We start from the raw sequence: 26,141 nt of genomic DNA on the forward strand, positions 1-26,141 counted from the left end.
TGAATTTTTAAAGTTTCTGCTCAGTACGGCTGGATGAAAAGACTACTACTATGGCTTGTGATGTCACATGAGTACAACGATATAAAGAAAGAATAAAGAAAATTCAACATATTTTCATTTTTCTCCCATAACAAAAGAACACTTGATTTCTCTCTTTCAGAAGGCAGGGGGAATAATATTACCCTTAACATACGTCAGTAGCAAGTCGAAGAACTGTGCACTTTATTCAAAAAGTAAAGTTTTGTGAAATTCTCTTTTTATTTTCCTTATATAGTTGTACTCATGTGACATCATATACTGTAGTAGTCTTCTCTTCCAGCAGTGACTACGCAGATACTTAAAATATTCGTAACTTTTGAACGGATTGTCCAATTTTCCTCAAACTTTCACTGATGTGTTCTACTAATATTGCTGCATTCTCTCAATCATTATGTCTATGAAGGTGGAGTTGTCCTTTAAATCTCAAGCGGGAGAACGGGAGATTTTGCAAAAGTGGGCTTTCGGCAGGAGATCTCCCGTCGAAAGCGGGAGAGTTGGAGCCTCTGTGCTAGCTAGCAATGGTGATGGTTTCACATTAAGCTTGGGCAATCATGCACTTTATGGCCCTATATTATCGGTACCTCATTCCCCGTATGCCAAGGTGATATACCATGAACGACTGCACACTGAGCAGCAGGCAAGCTTCTCTTACTGTATGGAATGCCGTGTGACAAGTGATAAGGTCACTAATTAAGCCTCACACAACGCCACTGCGATTTTGACACATAGAACACTGCACGATATCGCGTATCTTTGCTCTCCGTGCGTGCGGTATTATTGAGCTTTACATTTACAATGTTGCATCACAGAAAATTGCCATGATCATGATGCAAAGTGTGAGGAATAATTTTGAACATCCATTCCTAGCAAACTCCACAACAATCACGTCGATTTCTAAATATTTTTACGCCTCCTTCATCCATCTGTCGCTGCCATCGCATTGCAATTTGCCTAACCATCTGGGCAGGTAAGGCGGCGCTAGTGTACTTTCGCACCCGTTTGTCAAATGATCCCTGGCGAGGCTTGTGTGAGTGTGTGTGTGTGTGTGTGTGTGTGTGTGTGCATGTAGTGGCTGCCCCGTGATTCGGTAACTGTGTAGACGGTACGGTAATAGACTAAAGGATCAGAATATTGGAATCTAAGATCTTTGTGGATTTTTCCCCCTCCATTATTTCACAATAATTTTGCCCAATGATAGTGGATAAAATATGCCCTCTGCAGCTAAAATAGATAAATTAGTGATCCCTGCTTCAGATATAACGCAGTATCCATCCATCTATTAATTTAAAATCACGAATGACGGACGAAAGTTTACCACACTGGTGCGTTGCATTGTGTGCCATCTTGCACAGAGGCAGAGCACCCTGCACCGGCCCTGTCCGCTGTATCTGCTCAATCACGCCGCACTGGGAAGGGCATGCCATTATATTAGAGCAACGGCGTGGCATACCATAAGTTCTTTCATTATGTGCACACACACATGACACAAACACAGGGCACTGCATCCCAACCATCCATGCGATTAATCTAATCCCAACATGAAATCCCACCACAGAACTATGCATAACAGAACACACGGTGTCGAACGAATCTTGCACTGATTAATATAATACTAATAGGACCATAAAGTGCATGATTGCCTCAGCTTGTCCATTAACAATGTAAAATGCCCAATTACCAACCCAAGAATGGACTGCAATTAATAACCCAAAACATTGCTTGCGCTGCATTGATTATTGTCATTACATTATGTAAAAATCTTAACAGTACTAAATTAACACAATGATTTAGATCTAGGCCTAGACATTTGCAGTTCCTCACCCCAGACATTGAGAGGCAGAGCTCTAACTAACGATGTGTTCGATCTAGACTCTATCGTCTCTCCACTCTAGTCTAGTCTAGTTCTAGACTAGTCTATACAATCGATATATTTTTTACTGTATACTTCAGCTGTACAGGAGTAAAGTGGGTCAGGTAGAACACTATAGAATACTAATAGATATCTGGTCACTACACTACACAGACGCTGTCAACGGGTATTCGCAGTGATAATCATAAATGGAAGAGTAGAAAATACACGGATCGCCACAAGGCACAACTTAGACCCCGGCCTAGACAGAAAGATCCGTCTGTCCGGAGGACTCTTTTATATTTTGCCATTAACGCTGTCCTCTGGAGGGGATCCGTGAAGCCAGACGCAGTCTCCGCGGAACATTCCCCGACGGGCAGATACAGACCGATCTTTCGGTCAAACCCCGGCCCTGCCCTGCCCTGCGCTGCTGCAGTAGCAGCGGCACGCCAGCAGCACGCCACGGCAGCAGTCAAAGGGGATCGAGGGCAATTTTTGTCAATGGCAATGCGATACCGGCAGGCTGCCACTGCATTCGTACAATGTACGTTGCAGCAGCCGACACGGAACGAAACTCAAAACAAATTGATATATTACATCGAAAAGGCTTGTTAGATAGAAAGTATGACAAGTTATCGTATGTGACAATCGTTGGTATATGCTCACACTATCGTCAGACAATATCGAAGGACTCTCCTTGATCTCACTATGAACTTTGGGTGATATTTTTCAGACAGATTTGATGTTGTGTGGGCTGGAAATATGAAGATGCGGTGATAATTCGATAAAAGGCTATTTCTGTACGCAGCTCCTTTGATACTGGTGTGTGATAGTTATTAGTGCAACTAAATTATATTCATACCGGATATCCCTGTATTTTCGGGGATATAGATTTCCCCCTCAACAAACATAAATACTTGCTTTTGTTGATTACTTCCTGGTAATCATGTAGAAATGCACCGACTTTTTCTAACCGTTCCTTTTTTATTTCACTTCGTGTTCATTCGTGTTCCGAAAGTGTCCATTCATTATTTCATACGACAGCTCCACTGGTGACGACACTAGCAGCAGTAGACAGAAAGATCCGTCTGTCCGGAGGAGTCTTTTATTTTTTGGATGTTGTTGCTCTCCTCTGGAGGGGATCAGTCAGTGAAGCCAGATGCAGTCTCTGCGGAACATATCCCCGACGACCAGATACAGACCGATCTTTCAGTCAATACAGTGCTTTTCGATATTTCTTGGTAACACGTCCCTCCATAAACAGGTGACTTTGTTGCTATTCCACATCATTTTCAAGGCAAATCCTTCTAATTAGAATAAAATCAGCTGAACAGAATGGTCCTGGAATAGTAGAAGTTTCATTAAAATCTGACCTAAACTAGAGAGTTATGAAACTTTTTGCATGCTTGCACATCAACAAGTAACATCTGTCATACAGAATTTTCCTTTTTCCATTGTCGTTGTTATATTTCTTTGCTTGTTTTGTTACTTAATGTTGTATTTCTTCACCTGTGCTTGCACTCTGTAACTGCATTTATCTGTTTGATTGCAAATATTGCACCCTATTACCGTTGCAAGGGAATCGGCTTTAATAGGCTTTATTTGCCCTTTAGTGATCTCTCATGTGTGTATATACGTATATCTCTCTTTTCTATTTGTCTTGTAAACGTGATTTTTTTTTAGCATGTGAAATAAAATGAATTTGATCTTGAATTTCAATTTCAATGGTGTTATTCATCTCAACCAGACACTTAAAGACAATATTTATGCAATCATAGCATCACAACTTTCCCGTTGGTTATCTTAATATTCTATGTGTGCTTTGGTATAGATGATCGACAATTCTGAACCCTCCCATGGAAATTATCAGTGCTATTTTTATACGGTACTATGAGACTACAAAATAATATGAAGCGGATCGAGCATGCAACTTGAATTCGAGTTAAGGAATGAAAATCTAGGCACTTCTGTTCCTTTTTTTTTCTTTTTTGCTTGTCAGCTGAAGAAACCCGGAAGTGGAACTTGGAATGAGAAAGATGCGTTGAAGGTCTTTTTTTTTTCTTGTTAGCTGATGAAACCCGGAAGTGGCACCAAAAGTATAAAGTGCCCCCCTCCCTTGAAGATGGTGCCGGCCATGAAAAAAAAAAAAAAAAACTACTTAAATGAAAGGGACTGATAATTACAGACATTAAGAATACTGACCTCCCCAGTCATAGGACAGTATCCAGAGTCATAAAATCAATTGATTCAAGAGAAATAAACAGAAAAAATAGTAAATGTGGGGTCGTGTGTATCGATAAAGATCTCTAATTTACTCAGTGTGCAATCCCCCACAGCAACTTAAACATTGAGGCCTATCATTGTGACTTTGCGCTTCAAAACAATCAAAAAGCTCACATGCACACACATAAACAAACTTTCGGTTTGACCTGAGAGTCACATACAACTACAAATCCAAGTATTGCAATGGTCGTTGCCTTTGACTGTTTTGTATAGGTATAATTTGTGTTGATACAAATTACTAATCACTTTGATTATTTTCGGATGGAAAGAACAACAAAAACATTATATATTATGGTAGTATTGGTAGAAGAGTTTAAATGCAAAATAAAAATCATAATAGATATATGTTGATTTCTTTTATTTTGATATACCATTTGAGATTAAGGCTGCCGAAAAACAGAGACAATATAATGAATATAATTATGTAAGATGACTTTAATGATACCTTCAGTCATACTACTTGCTATCTGACTCGTGCCATGTCATTGAAAAGACCGACTGCACACACACATATGGTACCAGGTACACATACACAAATGCACACACACATGAACTACGTGTTCACTTGCACTGTTTGGTTTGGTTTGTGTTCAAAATTCGTGAATAAGATTGGTGACTCATATCTGATTATTACGAGTCAACTAAAGGATTTAGATGGATCATCCTTCTTGATCTTTTCCATCATTTTTATAAACAACCAGCTCATCAGCTACCTTTTCCCTTCAATTCTTTATCTTGCCTTTCATGACAGTTTTGTTCAGCTAAATAAAAAAAATTAACATTTGAATAGGCCTAATATTGGCCTGCTTCGAAATATCTCCTAAGCTCATCTTCCTATTAACGTAAAAGGAGATTATTGAGTGACAGCATTCTTTTTTTTTAAAGTATATCTTTGTACAGCAGGGCAAGTATAAGCCTTTGAAGATAACCGTTTGTCACAGCACAGTTCACAAATCTATCTTATTGTGATGGTGTCGAGATCATGAGAAACTCCTATAAATTGCTTCACACAGGAGTGTGTGTGTGTGTGTGTGTGGGGGGGGGGGGGGGTGTGGGGGTGGGGGCGGGGTCCCTGCTTTCGCGATACTCCTGAAACACACGTACACAGCGACAAAACGTGTGCGATCGATCCAACTAAAATAACAAAAATCGCGATAATTTTTTTCCTGACAGAGCTCACGAGCACGCAGCAATCGCAGGTAGGTCCTAAAGAAATTGCCCGACAGTACTGCCAGCGGGAAGACAGGTTTCCAGTGATCTTCATCCTGACAGGTGTTCGGAAGAAAGAGGCAAGTTATTAAATCGGAGATCGACGGTTGCAACTTGCGTTTAGACAGGGTAGGGCGAGGAAAATCTAAAATCGAGACGTTTGTAGTTAGAGTATGCTTAGTCCCATGCATAGAAAAACGCGTCTGCATGTGACATTTTGTGTGCTATGCATGTCGATACAGATTAAACTTTACAGTATTGGTGGAGATGAAAATTGGGCTTTTAACTTTTTGCGAGATACAGAAAACACTTATGAAATAGTACAGAGCATACCATTCTAAGAGAAATTCAAAGTTTATGTGATGAAAATCGGGTTTGGAATGACTTAAACATCCAAAAACAAAGTAAAACAAAGCGATCGTAAAAAAGTGTGGGTCCCACATTCCTAGCCGTTAGTCTTAGCGCTCTATCTGTATCTGTATCTGTATGGTTTAGTCAGCAAAATGTCCAGGAAGACACATCCACGCTAACTTGTAGAGAAGCACTACATGTGGATAGAGCGCGACTATTGAAATTGCATCAAATTTTGCTTGAACAGGGACAATGATGGGCATTGAACCACTGCGTTGGGGAGTTGGTTCCAGTCTTTAACAGTCGTTATGAAGAAGGAATCCCGGAAAACTGTAGCTCTGTGTCGTTGTTGAATAAATTTTTTATTATTGCCTCTGGTGTCACGTGCGTTGGGTTGAACGTAATTATACAGGGGGACGTTGACTAAACCGTTTTTCATTTTGTACAACATGCAACGCCTCTGAAGTCTGATGCTTTCTCCTTGTCTGGAGCGATTCCCAGCCCAACTCGGATAATGCCCTTGTAACAGATCCCTCTTCCGTGGTATAGGTGTTCGTGCAGAATCTGGCTGCCTGCCGTTGGATTCGCTCGAGAGAATTAATGGAGTGTTTAGTGGTAGGGTCCCAGACGGATGATGCGTATTCGAGTATGGGTCTCACTAGGGCCAGATATGTAGCAGATTTCACTTTCGTATCACAGTTCCATAGGTTTCTGCGGATGACATTCTGCACATTTTGGGCTTTCTTAAGAACTTGCTGAACTTGCTGCTCTGTTTTGGATATCTCAGCCATTTCAAAATCAATTTTCATAAAATAAATGTTGAATTCTTCATGGAATTATACGCTCTTTCATATTTCATAAGAGGTTTCTCATTATCTCACCAAAAAAAAATGTTAGAAATCTGAAATTAGGTCTCGACGTCTCAACCAAATCTATACGATCCCTTTTAGTACTGTTTATGTTTGCATGACGAGTGTGTGTCTAGTAACAGCAGAGAAACTTCAGTGTGAATTATTATCATTAAAGCCTGTTGTTGTGGTTCACTCAGCAAACTTCCAGGCTTACACGTTGTTGCAATAAAGAGATGTAGGACGAGCGTTTACCATAAAAGACCTTTGTAGCTTCCTTTATTCTCTCTTGCATATGACGTACAATACTCGATGCAATGCAACGCAATGCAGTACAGTGAGGTATGATATCGTAAAACGGGAACGTGCGGTGGTATGCGGTACATGGTACGATATGCAGTAGCAGTAGTAGCTGTAGATACTGTAGCTAGTTGTAGTATATGCAGTAGTAAAATTCAACAACTGTGTCTGTTACACCTGAAATAATGATCAAACACACATAATATAAACACAGTTAACTCAACTTTCTGTTATGTGTACAAGTTATGCCAATCAATACAACTGTATGTGCATTCACCTTTCCCTGAATGCTATAACAAATACACTTGAAGTGTATCTTTCAACTTCTGTTAAATTTTGGCACCAAATTCCTTCACATGTGCATGTGCCACCAAAGGAAAAAAGATTCACATTCATGTTCATGCACATGTCTGAACTGTCTTACAAGTCATGATATAATCTACATCAGCTGTTGCTGTTATATCTTTGTGTTATATTGTCCAAAGGTATCAATGAAATATCTTTTTGCTCATACAGGGTTTTGTTCTTTGTTTTTACATAAACAGTCCTTGCTCATCATCAATACATCACTGGTTAGAAATCTGTTGCATCCAACATACATGTATTATCCAACCTTTACCAATAGGTAAACCAGTTGCAAGTTTAACATGTGAATGATTCTTTGATTGCATCTCACAGGACTGCCTAACTACCATAAATCAGCCACTCGAGGAGTTTGTTCATGTGAAACAGGCTGAAATAATAAACTGTGCCACTACTTTGTTTAATTATTCCCAATATAAACGTCTGCAATGACATTATACAGTATATGTGATTATTACCAAAGGGCGCCTAATTTGAGACTATGCGAAAGGCGTATCACCTTATATTTACCCCAAAATATCACTCCGCCTCTTAATATAGGCGTGAACCGGTTACCAAGGAACACCAAGCCAGCTAATTACTAATAAAATAGTTCCTGAACAGACCGAATTCACATTATTGTCCCCGCCGAACGAGTTCGAGCAGGGGACTATGAAACGGGCTCCGTACGTGTGTGTGTGTCCGTCCGTGCGTCCGTCCGTGTGCGCGTCCGTGTGTGATCAAAATGTTCAAAATGCTACTCCTTCGCCATTTCTAACCCGATTTTGATTCTGTTTGCTTTATATGATAGCACTACATGGGAGCTTTGAAACTTCTATACAGAATTTCAATTGTGACCTTTGACCTTGACCTTTGACCTATATTGTACATTTTGCTTCAAAATGCTACTCCTTCGCCATTTCTAACCCGATTTTGATTCCGTTTGCTTTATATGATGGCACTAGGTGAGGGCTTCAAAACTTCTACACAGAATTTTGACCTTTGACTTCTTTGACCTTTGACCTTGATTTTTGACCTATATTGTACATTTTGCTACAAAATGCTACTCCTTCGCCATTTGTAACCCGATTTCAATTCCGTTTGCTTTAAGTGATGGCACTAGGTGAGGGCTTCAAAACTTGTACACAGAATTTTGACCTTTGACTTCTTTGACCTTTGACCTTGATTTTTGACCTGTATTGTACATTGCCTACAAAATGCTACTCCTTCGCCATTTCTAACCCGATTTTGATTCCGTTTGCTTTATGTGATGGCACTAGGTGAGGGCTTCAAAACTTCTACACAGAATTTTGACCTTTGACTTCTTTGACCTTTGACCTTGATTTTTGACCTATATTGTACATTTTGCTACAAAATGCTACTCCTTTGCCATTTGTAACCCGATTTCAATTCCATTTGCTTTAAGTGATGGCACTAGGTGAGGGCTTCCAAACTTCTACACAGAATTTTGACCTTTGACTTGTTTGACCTTTGACCTTGATTTTTTTACCTATATTGTACATTGGCTACAAAATGCTACTCCTTTGCCATAAACCCGATTTCGATTCTGTTTGCTTTATGTGATGGCACTAGGTGAGGGCTTCAAAACTTCTACATAGAATTTTGACCTTTGACTTCTTTGACCTTTGACCTTCATCTTTTTACCTATATTGTACATTTTGCTACTAAATGCTACTTCCGGCGGGGACATATATTACGCACCGCGTAATTTCTACTTTTCCTTGTTTTTACTGCAACTGCGAATTCACCTCAAACACAATTATCAATCCTTACAATTGTTCTTCAAACAATCAATAACACTCCATATCGCTTTCTCAAACCCCAAGCAGACACCAAATGTCTTTTAAACTTGCACTAATTACAGCACGCTCAAGGGCCGTCAATCAAACTTTCAATAGGCAAGTGTACACAATGTCAGTGTCGTGAACGATCGAAGCTAAGAATGCTAACTGATCGAGCAAACCACAAATCTAACAATCGCCCTTTGCACTATCAAATTGATCCACAAGGGTTACAAAACTATAGATTTTCAGGTCTAACAATCCCACCTTCTTAACTGGCATAAATCTTACAAAAAGACACTCGGTTCTGGAAGTTGCGAATGAGTGCTTCATCTCGAATACTCGCTGTGTGGTGATGCATCATAAAACACGCCAGACGCACGCTAGTCTCTTCACCAGCCGTGCTTAACTATCCAAGCAAATTATATGAAGCACAGTTAACACTGTATCAAGAAGTGTACAAATGGCAAGATATGGGTATAAACTTATAAGAATTGCTTCCAGTCAGCAATATCTCAAACACGCCTTGCCTTTGGAGAGGCAATTAAAAAATAAGTGTACAAATGTATGCCACCTTCATTATTAACATGTCATATCATGACACCTGTAAAGAAGAAAAAAGAAAAGAAAACGATTTTATTATTTTGGTATCATTAAACTTTTCGAACACAAAGCTTCCAAGAAGATATTTTATGCGAATTTGGCCTTCTGATACCACTTTTACTAGTGTATCTTGAATTGGTATTTTAAGTATTTACATAACCGCACCAGCGACCCCAACCCCTACAGAGCGCCACGCACCGGGGTTAGTATTTACACTCAGTAGACTACGAGTAAATTATTTACCGGGTAGAACTTCCAACCAAGGACCACTTTTGTTTTTATCTTTCTTTTCCTACAGAAAGAGGTCTGTGTCTTTATTTCCAGAGTCCTACATGAACTTTAATTGTCAGTGGTGGTTCCAGGGGGCGGGAACATGGGGGGGGGGGGGGGGGGGAATGGCGCACCGGGCGCGCCCCCTCTCTATTTTTTATTAAAACAAAAGGAAAAGAAAAAATGGGGGGGCGCATGCGCTCCCATTTAATTTTGTAAAGGCGCCTTCCCTTTACGGAATTCCTGGATCCGCCTCTGATTATTTCAATAGAAACAGTCCTACTTTCCTGGTAGGACTTAAATTTAGACCATAAGAGATGGCAAGATTTCTGGCAGTTTCCCTGCTAACTCAGTAGGCCTAGTCAAATGAGCTAGATATGGAGCTGCCAAATCTCCCTGGTTTTGCAGGAACACCCCCCCCCCCCCTCGAAAAAGGTAAAATGACCTGACAAGTGATGTAGAATAGGAAAGCTTCCTTGATTTGAGATCAGTAAAAAAAATCTATTGAGATACACCTAATGCAACGTGCAATGAGGTATCTTCTTGCCTGCTCTTCGGCCTAATTCTGTTGTCTGAATGTTGGCAGCCCTGCTTGTTAGATGCCAGGTGAATACAAGTGAATTCAGCCTACAGCCAGGTGGTGAGGGTTATCCCCCCCAAAAAAAAGAAAAAAAAAAAGATAAGAGTTGCTTTTATATCCCCCCCCCAAAAAAAAAAACAACAAACAAACAAACAAACATGTACCAGGTATTGTTCATGGCTGAAAATTATATGTTCAACCTTTTATATTGCTTCACATTTAGGAGGTGCATTCCCTGATGCTGTTACATTTGTGTTGAAATAATTCTATGCAAATCATTACTTTCTGTGCATGTAGGCAAAGAAAATCAGCGGTCAGCATGTCATCCCGTGCAATGAGAAAGCTCCATAATGAACCTGACATCACACTTTTGAGTGCAGACCAGGAAGATGACGCTGAAGATGGAGTGGTCGATGAGGATGAAATGGAGTCAGGACACAAGGCACACAAATCTTCTAAGGACAAAAAACAGAAAGTCATAAATCCTTTTGATTGGTAAGATGCACCATAGACTGTAGTCATAATAATAATAATAATAGAAAAAAAATTAATGCAATCATCTGTCAGGTTCGATCTTGATGACTGAGAGTCTGTCCATATTGAAATTCCATATGAAATACCAAGTAGCTTTGATTCTATTCCAGTAATCCTGACATTGTAAGAAGTGACTGCTGGGCCCTGTTTTATGAAGAGTTGAAATTGATTACATAGTTGATTTCAACTGTTATCTTTTGATAAAAAGAGGCCCAGCTAATCATTTTCTCTTTTCAGTAGAGGGCATCGATAAACTGTAGTTGGAAATTACATGGCATCTTGCAAAGTATCTTGCAGAGGCAAGTTGAGGTTGTTTTTGATACAGTGAAGATGAGAAAAATGAAAAATCCGTGCACGTGCATGTCACATCAGTTGTCTACTAATCTATTTCTGTCATGACAGAAGAAAGAAAATGAACTGCAGGACTTTTACCTTCTTCATCTCGTCTAATATCCATGATATCGAAATCAATTTGAGGGCAAGAGTCCTCTGACATCATTATCTCCTGTTGTTTGTTAATGTGCAGCTGAATGACCTGGACGATGGGCCGGCGCTGTCGGATGAAGAAGCGGAGTCGGCTGCAGTAGAGAAGAGTGTGAGTGAAGGTCTCCAGAATGGGGTGGAGGCAAGAGAGCAGTCAGCTGCAGAGAGTAAATCCAAAAGGAAGCGGAAAAAAGAAGAAAAAGAAGCAGCGGGAGAAGGAAAATGGAAGTCAAGCTGATGGCGAACATCCTGGTGATGTATGTGATACTTTCATGGTGTATGGCTTTTCCTAATTTATCAGCATTATCATTATTTTTTCATTAATACAGTCAACCTTGCCAAGGCCAAACCCAAGGGGACCGGAGAAAATCATTCAATTTACATTAATTTCATGTCACACAATAGAATAAAACTCTGTTTATATTGGCATGTGCAAGAATATTTCTCTGACTGAGCAAATTTTTGACTTGTGCAAGATCAATGTAGGCAAGTTTGACTGTATCATTGATATATTTTGTTCTGGTTTTCCCCTTATTGGATCTAGGACAAACCTATATGGTGTTATCAGTTGGTATAAGGTATACATCCAAAACTTACAGACTTGCAAATCATAAAACTAGTGTCTTGATTGGACAGAGGAAACTGGCCCAAATATTCCTTCTGCAAGTGCTTTTCTGAAGAGACCGTATGTTTGCTTTTCCATATCCCAGGAAGTACCATGTAGGGAATCCACTTTAAGCCATCACAATCCAAAAGTGTGATTTATAGATGGATAAAGTCATAGATTGCCAAATATGTTTTTTAAAAAAAATCAATAATGTAATCCTCGCATGCCCCAAATAATGTTAGGGTGTGTGGCATACACAAGGTTACAGAATGCTTATTAAAAAGGAAGAAAAAAAGATACTGAGCCAAAATGAGCATTTTGAAGTAAAGTCACAAAATTCATGGAAGTGAAATCTTTTCTGAAGGTCTACATTTATGGAGATGTGATAAGTGTATTATGACATCATTCTCAACTATATTATATCATACAATCCCTGCTGAGTATTTATAAAGATTCCTCACTTGGCTGTGTGAAATATAGCCTATTTGAAGACTGAGATTCTTTACAGAGGACTCACCCCATCACACATAGTGACTTGAATGGCAATAAAGATATGCCAATCATTCCATGTTGAAATTTGTTGTTAAACTTGTCTTTTCAGGAAGATGAGATTGATGCTGGCATCAGGGAGGTCAATGAGATGTTGCGGTTATGCCCCTCCCTAGCAACCAGTGCCTCCACTTCCTCAGATCACAGTTCTATCAAGGCGAGTCATTCAAAACCTCTAATGGCCATTGAACACAAGCATCTGAATCCAGAGAATGAGTTGAGGAGGATATTTGGGTCCAATGTCATACGCAGCGAACAGAGGTATGTACAGTCATCTCTACCAGCCTGGTTGTTAAATTGATTTGTCAGCTTGTCTGTATCATTATCTCTTTGGGTTTTTTTTTTAAATTTTATTATGTTTGATGTTCAAAAAGTTCAGGGAAATCTACAACTTTTCAATGTGCAAAATGCTACAAATACATCTCTTTTATTAGCACAGCAAAATTTTCATAGCCAAATTCATGTTTGAAGATGCTTTCAAATGTCAGGCATTGGCAACAACTTCAGGAACACTTTGCTTTGAATGAAACTAAGAATTTGTACAACGTGTGTGATGTGTTATGTTATTTAGTTATGTGAATGCATGTGTGGCATGCATACATGAATGCATCAAATGAATCATTAATGCCATGAACTCATAGCTCTTTGGAACTTAAGAGATACAAATGCACCTTACACTATCAGGTGAATGTCAAACTTATGCTGTGCATTAACTTAGCAGAAGCAGAATCTGTGTCTGCTGAACTATCTTGCCTTCTCACTGACCTTTGTTGGTTCTGTCTTGTGTTTTTTCCAGTGACCAACTGTACAAACAAAAATGTTAAAGGCTGAGATATGGTTCGGTTGATCGATGTCATTATTGAAATATGTACCTGCTGTGTATAAATTCTGTCATGTTCATCTCTGTGACATAACTTGGTATCTCTTCAGGCACAGAGGCAGAAACAGACCATATCAGAAGCCCACGTGGTTGGTGTCGGCAAAGCCAACATGGCCGAAAATGTCAAAGACAGGTAGGAATGTGTTGAAACTTGACCTTCGCATGTTGCATAGTGGTGTATACGATCACCTCATTCATTTGCACGTAGCATACATTATGACCATTGTACAAGACCAGAACGCTAACAACAAAGTGACTACAGTTTCATGGGACGGGGAGGATTGATATTTATGTTGCATGTTGGTGTGTAAGATTACCTTATTCATTTGCACGTAGCATACATTACGACCAGTGTACAAGACCAGAACGCTAACAACAAAATGACTGCAGTTTCATGCAACGGGGAGAATTGATATTTAATGACTTAATATTTAACAAGTAGAGTTTGGTTGAGTATCAAGTTTTAATGTTGCTTACTTGTCCATCTATTCCAGGTTTGTCAATGAAGCACATATCCACAGAAGGAAGGTAAGCAAGCATTTGTAAATGACTGTTATTGATTCCACTTGATAAGATGTATAAAAGTCATACATTGCAATGTATTCATGGAGTGAAAGGTGATAGGGAGGTTGAATTGAAGAGACAGAAAGAAAGGGAAAGAGAGCAAATGACTAGGCGAAACATGTGCTGACGCAATATAGCAGGGTAAAAAGCATGACCTAAAGATTCGACTACACTTTCAGAGATGGTGCCTTATGCCACTCACATTTATTTCCATCTCCCCGATACAGATATCAAACATTTAGCTACGAGCACTCCAAGGATTATCAGAATGTTCAGTTTGACTTTCTGGATGCAGTTGAATCTATGAACCCCGCAAACATAATGGTGAGTTTGCAGCTCTAAACCTGGTAGCAGGGTGCTTCTTATGCCAATTACGAAAAGCAAGCTAAAAAATGCATGCATGATTTTTTATGATATGCAGTAGACCGTGTGAGAGTCATATAATGAAGACTGTTGGATTATTATTTTCTGAAGGTGGTTATGAAAGAAATGAGCTGAATGCTGTAAGAGCTTCACCTCTGAGAAAGGTTGAGTGGCCATTGCTGCAGGCGATGAGTAAGGGATGGAGCTTAGTAAAGATGGTGTAGTACATGGACAGAGTCTGGATGTGCAATTGGGTATACTGGACATGAATGTAAGATGGACTGCTGGTCTGCCAGTAGAGAGAATGTATGTGGATTTTGTACCAGGTAATGGTGGTAAGGTGCACCTTAATAGGGAATGGTGTTGACATTTAAGTACCCTTTATGAATTTCAGTGGCTTCTAGGATGCATCAGGGCCCCGTTTTATCAAAAGATACAATCGATTGTAAATTCCCTTACCACACAGGCTGCCATAGACTTATGATAGAAATCAACTATATAATCAATTATAACTATCCATAAAACAGGGCCCTGGTGTTCCATTGTTTGATTGATTAGTGCAATCCGTAAGGTGGTGTCTTGTCAGTTAGGGTTTGCACAAGGAGGAGCCATGAATGTGAATATATTATTTGTGAAGCTAGCATATCACAAGGAAAATTAACTTGTTGCATGTCTGAAATCAATTGTGGAAGTGAGAGAAGTTCAAAGATGTTAAATTTTGTTGTCTACAGGCAATAGTCAATGCACATCCTTACCACATAGACAGCCTCCTTCAATTGAGCGAAGTCTCCAGAATAAATGAAGACATGGGAATGGCCATTGATCTCATTGGTGAGTTTTTACCCTTCCAACACTACCATTAACTCTTTTACAATGTATAAAGCCCGCGAGCCCAATTTAATGCTGCAGTAGACTAAACCGTGTATGGGTTCGTGATTACAGGTATACATGATAGTGCGGACCCCTCTTGCAGTCTCAGCTGCTATACAAAAATCATGAGATTATGACTTGTGTGTGACATAAATGATCCCTTTGTGTCATTGTGGTGACAAACTTTCAAAATGGCCTTTTTTTTCCCCCCCTGAACGTCAGCCTTAGGGGAAAAAAAAATCAAGATATGGGCTTTGACTTGTGGTCATGTTTCGCCAATATTTTGCAGGCTGGCATTTCTTTGTAGGAGATATGATGAAAAGCTCTAAAATGGGATGTTGAATGACTTGAGTAATTTTGCTATCAATGAGTGTAAAGTTGTATGTGCTATTAGTTTGTGTCATAATGCAATGTATTTGGCCTTTTAAAATTGTTATTACACATGAAATAAATTGCAGAAAGTGACAAATTTATTTTCTTTTTGTGTTTTACTGTGTCTGCTTATCATACTTCATGCTATTTTTGACAAGAGTAATTATTTACTATCATATCTCTTTGTTTTTTTCCCACAATTTTGCATCTCTCTTTGTATTTCATTTATTTCCCTCTGCACTCTCTTCTCTTCCTGTCTATATAATGTTGTCTTTACATTGCTTCATGGCTACTTCTTGTATACTCTTCTTTCTTTCCACTCATCTTTCTTTCTCTCTATCCATCTGTCTCTCTGTCTCTCCCTTTCTTTGTCTCTCTATCTCTCCTGTTTCTCTCTATGAATCTCTGTGTGTACAGAACGTGCTCTCTATGCCAGTGAATGTGCCTTCCACACTCTGTTCAGTGTTGCTGAGGGTCTGTGCCAATTGAGCTACAATAGACCTGAGAACAGGGGTCTCTTTCTTGCTCTCTTCAAACACCTCACTTACCTGGGCCAGAAGGGGTGCAATCGGACAGCCCTTGAGTTCAGCAAGCTCCTCCTTGGGTAAGAATCTAGTGTGTTGCCATTAGTGTGGGACAATCGTGGCTCTTTCAATTTGCCAGCTCGCATTAATCAGGGATGATGGTAAAATATGGTAAAATGTAGAACTTGTAATTCTATACACAAAGTCTAAGAGGGGTCCCCGAGTGTGTGTGGTATGTGTGTGTGTTTAAAAAAAATTGTTCTGTAGGCATGTGTGGACTTCAGTGTTTAGGAGCTTTAATCATCCAGTTATTTACCACCCAACATTGAAGATGCTGAAGATTGTTGTGTGTGTGTGTGTGTGTTTGTGTATGTGTGTGTGTGCAGGTGTGTGTGTGTTTGTGTGTGTGCGCGGATGCGTGTGTATCTTGTGTATGGTACAGCTGACTCTTGATATAATGAAGTCCTGGGGACAAGCAGTTCATTCAAACCATGCAAATAGAGTATATGTATAAAGATAAGTTAAGAATAATTTTGGGACCTGAATATTTACTCTGTTGTGACAAAATTCTGTTAAAACCATGCTCATTAGAATGGGAGTGTACTCTACATATGTACCATTCTTTCACGTTTGCAATTATATCAAGTCTTTAATATTATTTGCAATTCCTGTATGTATTCTTTTCATTTGTTCATCTGTGTGAAGCCTCGACCCGTCAGGAGATCCCCTGGGTGTGCTGCTAATGATTGACTACTACTCCCTGAAGACAGAGCAGTACGCCTTCTTCATCAAGATGTATGAGGAGTGGGAGGTACATGGATCTTAAAGATAATATAAAGTTTTGGTACCTCAAAAGTTTCCTTGTCTTAGTTTGTGTTTCAGGTTAAAGTACCTTTCATATAACTAATACTGTGAGACTTACTCTCCCCAAAGTGCTCTCATGTCTTAGTAATCATGCAATAATGGTTTCGTACAATACGTGTATATTGATTGTCGTGGTACTGCGTCGAGTCAAACTAACGGCTCGTTCAAATTTTTCAGAGCCCGCTCTGCTCTGGTACGAAACCATTATTGCATGATTACTAAGACATGAGAGCACTTTGGGGCGAGTAAGTCTCACAGTGTTAGTTATATGAAAGGTACTTTAACCTAAAACACAAACTAAGACAAGGAAACTCAGGGAAACTTTTGAGGTACCGAAACTTTATATTATCTTTAACTCTTTCCTTAAACAAAATTCAGTGCATGTGGATGGTTCATTACTTACCAGTGTGGTGGTAGTTCATGATCATCATTCTGTTTGGACATTCTTGAAATTCTAGAAATAGATTTAAAAAATGATGATAATGATGATGATAATAATAATGATGATAATAATAATAATAATAATAATAATAATAATAATAATAATAATAATAATAGTGATAATTATAATAATGATAATAATAATAATGATAATAGTAATAATAATAATAATAATAATAATAATAATAATAATAATAAATATGATAATAATAATAATAATTATTATTATTATTATTATCATTATTATTATTATCATAACAATAGCATCTTATATAGTGCATAATACAAGCATAAGTCGCTATGTGCTTCACATTCATAACATTATGCATAACAAAAATACAAACAGAAATCTGTTACTCCTGGTATGACTTCCATCTTATAAATGAAATGTCTGATTTTTATTTATTTTTTTCTGTTTGGAAATTGGAAGAAAAGAGGATATATCAGCAGAAAGGTGAGGAAAAGGTTATTGAAGCCACCTCATGGTGTATCTGTATGCCCCTCTACATCCACAACACAACATGGAAGACTTCAGAGATCAAACTCATTATAACAGGCTAAAGCCAGAGGTGGTAGTATGTCAGCAAATCAAAGTCCTCATGTATATTGATTGAGGAATGGGACACTTGGCAACAAACTTGATCAGGCGAGAGCGTGTCTGTCACCGGCACAAGAGGTCCTTGGCTCTTGCCCCACTGGGACCAGCTTTAGCCAGTGTTGTATATTTCATATGCAATTCCCTCTATTTATAGAAAGGAAAGCATCTTACCTTTGCAATAGGAGATTGAAAAAGACGTCCTGTGTATAAAGACAGAGTCACAAGTCATGTATGCGATGGATCCCACTTCACCTCTTACTAAGAGCAGGGTGAAACCACGATGAAGTGGTCTCTTCAAGGAAAAGGGATGAACTACTCCAACCCCCAGTGCTTTCTTCCCTGGTGACCAGTAATGGTCAATAAGCGATATCAGCCAAGCTTATCATGCCATGAATAAGAGGGAAAATAAAGAAGAGTCAATGGATCTGTGATCTAAAGTGTAATACCATCTGCATGTTGTATTGCAGAGCTCAAAGAAAGACAATTTGACATGTTGACCTTATGCCACCTACACAACACATGATGTATCTGAGGAATTTATTTCTTGAAATGCTAGAAATAATTTGAAATCTTGAGATTATTATTGATAACCAATGGCTTTCATTTTCTTGATTCTTTCTTTCTTAACACTATTTTTTTTTTCAGGCACACAGGAATCTTTCACAGCTGCCAAACTGGGCTTTCTCCATCGCCATGGCACATTTCCGTAGCAACTCTTCATCATCTTCGTCGTCATCATCATCAGCAGCAGCAGCGGCCGCATCATCATCATCATCACCATCAACATCATCGTCTTCTTCGGAGCATACCAGTACCAAGCGTGCAGACAATCTCTTGCAAGATGCACTCCTCATGTTTCCCTCGGTGAGTGCGCCCTCAACCAGGCGTTCTGGATTTAGAAAGATGATGTAAGGAATATAAAGTGCACTCAATGGATGTAATACACACATAAGCACTTTGTCTGCTTTGTAAACTTGTGAAATGCTGTTTTTGTTTAGGTGAAACAATTCTCGTCTCTAGGAGTACAAGAGGAGTAAAGATCGATATCTAGGAATCAAATCAATCAGATATAATTTGATCATCCTACATTCAGGCAGTTGATATTGAGTGCACTTTGTGATTGTGATTGCATGGGCTCATTGAATGTAGCAAAATCATAAAACTTGATGGAAAATAACAATGAACATTGATCGTGGTTGGCTTGGCTTGATTTCTTTTTTACCTTCAATTAAGATACTGCATCAGACACTTTGTAATGAAATTTGGTTGTTTAGCATCTATTTGTCAAGACCCTTTATGTAGGCATGTCTATTTTAAATGTCTTTGTCATAATCACTGCACACAAACCCCCCCCCCAACCCCCCCCCCAAAAAAAAAAAAAAAAAAAAAAACCTGATGTTCAATGATGCTTTTCCTGATGGCTTCCAAAAATTGGCCTCTACTGTCAAGCTTTAAAGCCATAGTTGGGTCAAGCTGTGTTTGTGCGCAGTCTTCTTTTCATGATAAATACCCAACTGGCCACCCAAAAATTGAGTGTGATTGTGGTAAAAGGACTTTACAGTCTCACCAGGAAGACTGGTGCAAAGTCATTGTTTTGTGCATCCATTCTGGACCCTTTGCAGGTGTTGCATGCCCTCCTGGATAAATGCAGCATCCAGCCAGATGCAGTGATCGAGAGCCACACCTTTTTCACTCATCATATGCCATCAACGTAAGTCCTGTCACACTGGAGACATTAAAGACTTCTTGAAAATATCATAAATACCTGACCCATGCACAGTGAGTCTATTTGTAAAATAGTGGCATCAACAATTTTACTGCAACTGTATCCACTCTCGGCCAAGTTACACTTCAGAGATATGTCGTGTGCCGTGGTATTTTTTGCTCGATATTCCAGCACAATTTTTCGTTCAGTCAACATCCTTATTTGGATGTGTTTGTGTTTATGAAATTTAGAGAAGTTGACTAGTGTCTTCTACAAATGTTCATCATTCCTAGGGATCCAGCACCTGCTTCTTTTCACTGCTCTTTGCTCTTCTGCTTTTTAGATGCAGTAGGAGTGACATTCCAGTCTGTTTTCAAAATGTCATATCTTTTAACCCGTTCCATACGGGAACCTGGTGGCCTGTGTATTAAGTCTATGGGGATTTCAGAATCCAGTAGTGAACGGGTTAAGTATGTATTTTTCTCTTGTTTGCACATGTTACGTTTGTTTTGTTTTGGTGTGTGTGTGTTTTAAGGAGGGAAGGGTGAATGAAGGTTTTTGTTGGTCCACAAACCCAAAGCTTGAAAAGAAATTAAACTGAAATATGGAATAATTACCAAAATAAAATATACACCTACCATTTTATCTGCCATGTATTAATGCATTGACTATACATGATATATTTCCACTGATTTAGGATTAGCGCTTGATGTATTTTCATTGTAGTATTACTTTCAATTTGAACAGAATAGGAAATATAAATCTTAGAATTTGCTAATCGAAATTAAACTTCAGTGTTGAAAACTACTATGTGTGTCAATCGGTTGATTCAGTGGAACGGAAAAAAAAAAAATAACAGAATGCTTGATAAGCAACCGAGAGTTGGATGAAAACAAACCATTCTGGCTAGGTTGGTAGGTCTATGAAGTATATGTTTCATACAAATGTTCATGTATTTCTGTTTGCTTCTGTGCAGGAATAAGACTGCTCTCCCACAGCTAGTGGAACTGTTTGTGGCCAGGAATTACTCCTTCTGGAAAGAAGCAGAGAGCATGTTATGGCTGGAGAGGAATGCCAGAGAGGTCATCAACAGAGTGAATAATGGTGACCCAAAGGTCAAGGAGTACGCTGAAAAGTGAGTCACACTTCACAGGGACAGATCCATGAATTCCGTAAAGGGGGTGGGGGTGCAAAAAAATATTTCTTGTGCTAGTTCTGGGTTTCATTTCAGTTTTTCTTTGTATTTCTTTTGTTTTAACAAAAAATGAGGAGGGGGCGTGCACCCAGTGTGCCCCCCTCTGGATCCGCCACTGCTTCATGCTTCGCCACTGGAGATCTATTTACTGAGATCTATGGCCAAATGTCAAGGGTTAAAAGCAGAAGATTTGCTATGAGAAGTGAGGCTAGCTTCCCAACATAAGGATGTGTGTCTAAATATTGACTCTGCAGTTTGCAAATGATTCCACTGTAGGTTTCGAAGGAGACCGAGCGTGGAAATGTGATTGTGTACAAGATCTCCTGTCTCATAGGTGTCATATGTGAATCTTCAATGAGCACAAAATCACAATGTATCACAGACTTTTGCCATTAATCTTAAAATTTGTTTTTGACATGGGTACATTTGTTTCAAGAGCAGATCGTAACATAAGGTCGTCAGTTGTGTATTTTCTGAAATTGAGGTAGAATAAATGGAGTAAAGATTGAATAAGGGTGAAACTGACCAATCTGAAGCTACATAGAGTGGAGTTGATCTGTGAAGACAAAATAATTTAATGAAAACAAAAGCAACAACAAAACTCAGACTCCAGGATGTATGATCAGCATGTTAACTTTTTTTTTTTTTTGCTTACTAGGCGGGAATCTCGCTACCAAGGTGCACCACGCAATATCTACCGTCACATCTTCTTGTCAGAGCACCTAGGTGTGAAGTTGACGCTCCCCTCAGAACTTGCCAGCACCCCCATGATGTCGTATGATCCCCTCCCTCCTAGGGACTCTGTAGTCTCCTACACTCGACCAACAAGGTGAGAACATGAAATGTGCTGTACCCCTCCCTACTCCCACCCCCTTAACCCTAATCAGGCCGGGCTTCTTTGGCCATGCTGAATCCAGGGGGGGGGGTCGTGAATTGTGCCCAATGTTCCACTTTATCCTAAAAACTTTGCAGATTTGTTAGCCTAGCCCCTGAAATGAGTATGAACATTTAAATTGTCCCCATCCTCCCGTCCAAGAAATGCTACAGTCCTCTACACCTCGCCTCTTCATGAGACTGCAGCATTTGACTGTATGCTCCCCCCTTCCTTTTACTTAGTGCTTTCCTAAAATATGCATGTGAGGTGGAGGTAAACATTTGATCATGTTCCCCTCCCTGTGAGTGATGATGCAGTCCTGTATGTTTGAATCTCTTCCCTTGTTAAGACTATGTGCACACCTACAGCTGCCTGTGAAGTAAGATGTGAAGTAAGATGTAAAGATCTGGTTGTGATTTCCTCTTCATATATCTTATGCTCAGCCCTTTAGGTGCGAGTGTGGCAGTCATTTAGACGACAGCCTTGTGTACTGTTGAGTATGAAAACATGTTGCAAGTGAAAGTTCTATATGAGTATTGCACAGTGAATATGATTTTCCAGACAATTTGGGAATAGGTTGACCAGCCCACCTGTTGGGAATTATGTAATGCCTTTTATTATTGGTAACTCTATTATAGATGTATTGATTATGTGGTATGATCTGTCATATAATAGACTTGCAAAAAGTTATCATTAGGTGTGATAACATTAATTGAGATTATGTAATATTTTGAAGGTGTGCAAAGTTCGAACATTGCATGTTCATTGAGTTTTCAAATGGTGGCCATATCATGTGTGAGCTGTTTATCCATCCATACCTCTATTTGCTCACATGTAGTCGGCGGACCAGGACCACAGCTGGCAGTGGAGGAATGTTTGCAGAGTTTCTGCGTTCACTGGTGCCATCGTATATCCCTCCAGTGAGTACTGTGCTACACTTTTTATGCCTCCGCCACGAAGTGTCGCCGGAGGTATTATGTTTTCGGGTTGTCCGTCCGTCCGTCCGTCTGTCTGTCCTTCCGTCCGTCTGTCCTTCCGTCCGTCCGTCCGTCCGTCCGTAATCAATTTTGTGGACAGCGTATCTAAAAAACTGTTAGAGGTATCGTAATGAAACTTGGCATGTATATGTATGAGTGGGCGAAGTTGTGCCTATCAACTTTTGGGTGCACATGCTCAAGGTCAAAGGTCAAAAGGTGAAGGTCAAATGCTCAGAATTATACTATTTCCCCTATATCTCTGCAATGCTGAGAAGTATTTTCTTGAAACTTGGCGTATACATGAACTACCAAATAAAGATTCCCCAGAGAGAGTTTTGGGTCATGAGGTCAAAGGTCAAGGGTCAAAGGTCAAGTAAAAATGTTAAAATTTCACGTGTTTCTCCATATCTCACAAATATTTCAAGGTATCTGCATGGAACTTAGTGTATATGCATGTACTGACTGGCAGTGATCAATTAAGAGGTCATGGGTCAAAGGTCAGGGGTCAAAGGTCGAGGTCCACTCATCAAATAACCATTATTTCCCTCTTATCTATGCAATGCCAGCTGGATTTTTTCTTGAAACTTAGTGTATGCATTTATTACCCAATACAGATTCTCTGGGAAGTTTCTTGTCAAAAGGTCAAAGGCCAAAAGGTCAAAGGTCAAGTGAAAGCGTTAAATTTCACATCTTCTTTAAACTTATGAAAGGGTCAAAAGTTGGGTACAGATCCCCAAATACCTGCACTCTTATTAGACAGTATAGCCATTCATCCAAATAAACCTAGTTCAAGGAAAGCGAGCATTCAATGCATGTGTGACAAACCTGTCATTTGAATATTTTGCCAGTTATGTGAAACTGTCATCACCCATTGTCAAGGCATTGTGCTATAGATCTATTCGGAGAACCATGCATTATGGCGGAGGCATACCAGTCGCCATAGCGACATTTCTAGTTGTTTTTTGTTTTTTGGTGATAATCTCAGAAACAAAGAAGTCATGGTGTATTGGCAAACACTGCAAGCAATGGATCATAAGATCACATGTTTCAAATTAGACCTTACAGCTTTTGCATCGCAGCCATGTTTCATTGAAACCACTCTTCTAACATGAATCGTAAAATCATAAGTCCAAAATAAGATATAACTTTAAACATGATATATTTGAGAAATAAGTCTGGAAATGATGGCATTATAGATGAGGGCATTATGTAGATGACTGGCATGGGGAGGAACACACAAAAGTATTCATCCAAAGCGTTTGAATTGCTGGTGAGTCCAGTAGAGGAAGTCAAGGGATTTAAAAGTCACATATCCCTTTTGCATATTTCACAAAATTTTGCATGGGTGAAGAATAATGTCTCAAAACGTTGTTTATGAAATCTTACAGTTATACTCCTCAGAGTTTTTAAAAATGGAACTGATCCTGTCAGTTAAAGGTACCCTCCACTTTTGTGCCGAGAATGGGATTTTTTTTGGTGTCCAAAAGATTATATTCACTGCGAATCTATAGTATTTATTCCCCCTCCATCATGAAAAAGTTTTCAGTTTTATTACTCTGAGGGAAAGTCTGAATTACCTACCTCTGCAATGTGCCAGCTTATGAAAGGAAACTAATTTTCAGGGTTTCAAAAGGTATGAACAAAATTAATTTTAAGGCCTTCCCATGAAGAATGTTACAAGTGGTCCCTTTTGTAATGTTTTCATAACCCCATCCTATCACCATGTTATGTAACAGCCTGTTGTATGATATCTGTGGAAAAAAAATACAACCAGTCAATGAAATGTAAGTAAATGCTATGGTTTCCAGCTGAATGTATTTTCATGAGATGTCTTGCTGTGTCTTCTATACAAGTGGAATTGGCCCATCCCATGTACATGCTTTATTCAACAGTCAGCAGAGATTACATAAATGTTAGTGAATAAGGATCACATTACCCTCAAAGTGTGTTTTCTCTCAGAGCAGTCTTTATATTGGCCTGTTACAATGCTAAACTGTGATGGGTTTACGAACATTTATCAGAGTCATAGGTAAGGGGACTGAATGCCAGTGAAATAGCTAAAAAATCTGCAACTATTACTAGGTGCGAGGGCATATAACGTCGCTGGGAAGACAAGACCTTGTGTCTGCAAGTTTGGTGAAAATGACTTTTTTTGATTAATAGTCAAATAATGGGTTAAGTGATGTCCTGTCCAAATCCCAACTGTCTTACTCCAATAATGAAGCCACCATGGCATGTCAAAGGAAAGGCCATCCCATTTGCTATAGTGCTTTGGCCGCCATGTTTTTTTGCTCTCCTGAACATTTGACATTTTGTAGATATGAGGTCTTGTCGCTCCAGCGACGATAAAGAGTTTACAACCAAGGGTCATTGTGCATGTGGACTGCTGGCCTCCTGACAAATTGTACCGTTTAGAGGAGGAACTTTGTTTAAACTAGATATAGTGGACTCCCATTATTATGAAGTCCTCAGGACCGACAGTTTTCTTTCATTATATTGAAATTTCATTGCAACCAATTAAATAAATGATAAAAAATTATAGAGCAGATAATGTTGTGGCCTGAATTTTTACTTCATTGTAACCAGAATGTTGTTATAACAGTGGTTGTTATAACGGAAGTGCACTGTATGCATGATCTTGTAAAACAAGCTTAAACTCACTTGTGAGTTCTCAAGGTCTTTTTTCCTGATGTCACTAGTAGTCTCGTATGTCCATTGTCTCTACCCTCCATAACCAGAACCCTGGAGATGCAGCAGCTGATGATGAGGATGACCTGGGAGCAGCGGGTGGGTACCTGAGCGAGAACAGCAACCTAAGGCAGGGAGTGGGGGCAGTCATGGAGGCCATGAGGGAACTCCTGCAGAATCTGGAGCCACTGCAGAGACCTGAGGGGGAGCCAGATCCTCAATTAGAAGAGTTCGATTGACGATCCTCCTCTTCCCAATCGACATTGATCCCTGCTGAACATGGTCACCTCCTTTCAATTTGTGATTTGCTAGTCCGTGGATGTGATCAATCACACATACATTGTCCGAAGCTGAAGAGGAAATCATGACTTTCATGTTTGGCAACATGTAATACACTCACTTTTATTCTTCCAGCTCATTAATATACCATCATAGTAGACTTCTCTTGTATCCTGCGGGAATAACAATTTTGACTGTTACGTACCCCAAGATGCTTAATCATTTCCAGTGCTCACAAAGACAGCTCATGTGTTCTGGGATTTTCCATCCACACTTTTTTTTTTCTTTCTTTCCAGTG

General features: G+C 39.4%; 1 protein-coding gene and 1 pseudogene across 1 annotated transcript in view; one reads left to right on the forward strand and one right to left on the reverse strand.

Annotated features, from left to right (window-relative positions):
• Positions 1–2,653, reverse strand: part of LOC139743660 (uncharacterized) — a 31,848-nt gene extending 29,195 nt beyond the window's left edge. Inside the window, exon 1 of the mRNA XM_071654123.1 lies at positions 2,555–2,653. The gene's annotated coding sequence lies outside the window, so the exon portion shown is untranslated. The remainder of the gene's footprint in view (positions 1–2,554) is intronic.
• Positions 2,654–5,311: 2,658 nt separating this feature from the next.
• Positions 5,312–25,818, forward strand: LOC139743657 (ribosome quality control complex subunit TCF25-like; annotated as a pseudogene).
• Positions 25,819–26,141: the final 323 nt, after the last annotated feature.

This window comes from Diadema antillarum, unplaced genomic scaffold, assembly GCF_040938485.1.
Source record: "Diadema antillarum isolate AM-2024a unplaced genomic scaffold, OU_Dant_1.0 seq00001100_RagTag, whole genome shotgun sequence".
Taxonomy (NCBI): domain Eukaryota; kingdom Metazoa; phylum Echinodermata; class Echinoidea; order Diadematoida; family Diadematidae; genus Diadema; species Diadema antillarum.